The sequence below is a fragment of the Prunus avium genome, unplaced genomic scaffold, assembly GCF_965620075.1.
Source record: "Prunus avium unplaced genomic scaffold, drPruAviu1.hap1.1 HAP1_SCAFFOLD_60, whole genome shotgun sequence".
Taxonomy (NCBI): Eukaryota; Viridiplantae; Streptophyta; class Magnoliopsida; order Rosales; family Rosaceae; genus Prunus; species Prunus avium.
The window spans coordinates 130,001-132,500 of NW_028276916.1; positions in this window are offsets into that span (position 1 = coordinate 130,001).

Genomic DNA, 2,500 nt, shown 5'->3' on the forward strand with positions numbered 1-2,500 from the left:
CATCCAATGCATTCCGAGAAAGTGAGTGTAGGCGAGGCTAAGGATGGCTTGCCTTGCCTTGCCTTGCATTGGCATGCCATGCCCAAGTTGTGGCCTACACCAAGCCATTCAAGCCATGCGTTGCCTTACCTTGGAATTGCTCATCATCCAATGCATTCCGAGAAAGTGAGTGTAGGCGAGGCTAAGGATGGCTTGCCTCGCCTTGCCTTGGCATGCCGTGCCCATGATGTGGCCTTGACCAAGCCATTCAAGCCATGCGTTGCCTTCGCCTTGGCATGCCGTGGCCTTGCCTCGCCATGCGATGCATTCCGACAAAGTGACGCGAAGCGGAAGCCTATCATGGCGTAAAAATGTCGACAAAATTTTTCGACATTTGAATAATGGGGTTTGACAAGGTTTGAAAAATTCAATACAAATGGTAGGCTTGAATGTCGACAAAGTGACGCGAAGCGGAAGCCTACCACGGCGTAAAAATGTCGACAGAATTTTTCGGACCTTGTCCTGCCATGGGCTGCGCGCAGCATGCCGGCAGCCTGTGCGCAGCGTGCGCACAGCATGTCGGCAGCGTGCGCGCTGCTGAGACTGTCGACAGAAATTTTCGAAACTTGTCCTGCCATGCGCGCGCGCAGCGTGCGCACAGCATGCCGGCAGCGTGCGCGCACCATGCCGGCAGCGTGCGCGCAGCTTGCGCGCAGCGTGCTGATTCTGTCGACAGTGAGGCTAGCGAAACTTGTCCTGCCATGGCGTGCGCGCAGCCTGTGCGCGCAGCTTGCGCATCTGTCGACAGTGAGGCTAGCGAACTTGTCCTGCCATGGCATGCGCTGTGCGCAGCCTGTGCGCAGCGTGCGCGCAGCTTGCGCATCTGTCGACAGTGAGGCTAGCGAAACTTGTCCTGCCATGGCATGCGCGCAGCCTGCGCACAACATGCGCACAGGCTGTGCGCAGCTTGCGCGCAGCTTGCGCATCTGTCGACAGTGAGGCTAGCGAAACTTGTCCTGCCATGGCATGCGCGCAGCGTGCGCGCAGTCTGTGCGCAGCGTGCGCGCAGCCTGTGCGCAGCGTGCGCGCAGCCTGTGCGCAGCGTGCGCGCAGCTTGCGCATCTGTCGACAGTGAGGCTAGCGAAACTTGTCCTGCCATGGCATGCGCGCAGTCTGCGCGCAGCATGCGCGCAGCATGTGCGCAGCATGCCGGCAGCATGGTTCCAGGTTTTTTCAAATGTCGACAGAATTTTTCAAATCTTGTCAAACCCCGTTTTTATTGAAATTTCCTCGCACAATAAGCTCCCCATAAGTAGTCTATGATTTTTAGGACCTTCTCCAACTTACAAAACTAAAAAATTCCTCCCGGATTTGTTTTAATGATTTTTTCAATTTTACGACTTCTAAAAATAATAAAAAATACTTCCCGACTTCAAAAATTTATGAAACTTTTTCCCATCATAGATTGCATGTTTCTTAGTATCCCTGCAAAAAATCACGTCCAAATACCTTGTATTGAATTATTTAGAGCCCATTATGACTCCTCGCGCATAGGTGATGTCTCTTCCTGTCAAAGGGCTAAATGCATAAAATGCTATATAGGGGGGTGTGTGTTGCCTGCATATGCATGGCAGCCCATGCCTTCCTAGCTGCAGCCCCCTTCCCCCACGCCACACCCATGTCATGTTGCCTCGATATGTTGCCTCGGTATTATGGGTTTGGTGTCGGGGTCGGGGGGCTGCCACCCATGGCGGTGGTGGCCGGAATCCGGCCTCCGCCACCACGCCGCCGCCATGGGTGAGGGAGGAAAAAAAAGGCGTGGAAAGTTGCGAAATGGGGTTGTCTAGGCTTTTTTTTGGCATGGGAGAGCATGGAGTGCTAGGAACTCCTTCTCAAATGCACGGGCATGTCGACCACAACCTCATTTCGCAACAACAACCACCCGTGTGGGGTGGCGGTGGGTGGATAGTCGCGGATTGGGGCTTGCCAAGCCAATGTTTTCAAAAAATTTCATCAAAATTAAAAACAAATGTTTTGTTGCCTTCGGATTTGTGGGCGAGCGGCGAGTCGGAGTGGAGCCGGTAAAGTTTAACCTCGGTGTGCACGGTTGTTTTTAGAAACTCAATCCAATGCCGGGGACGTTGAAAGTGACGCTCTTATGAGTTGCAAACCCGCAAGATTTAAAGAACCTTTTCAAAACAATTTCAAACCAACAAGATTTAAAAACAGAAATTTTCATCAAAATGAAAAACAAATGTTTTGTTGCCTTCGGACTAGTGGGCGAGCGGCGAGTCGGAGTGGAGCCGGTAAAGTTTAACCTCGGTGTGCACGGTTGTTTTTAGAAACTCAATCCAATGCCGGGGACGTTGAAAGTGACGCTCTTATGAGTTGCAAACCCACTAGATTTAAAGAACCTTTTCAAAACAATTTCAAACCAACAAAATTAAAAACAAATGTTTCGTTGCAAACAAATTGTGGGCGAGCGGCGAGTCGGAGTGGAGCCGGTAAAGTTTAACCTCGG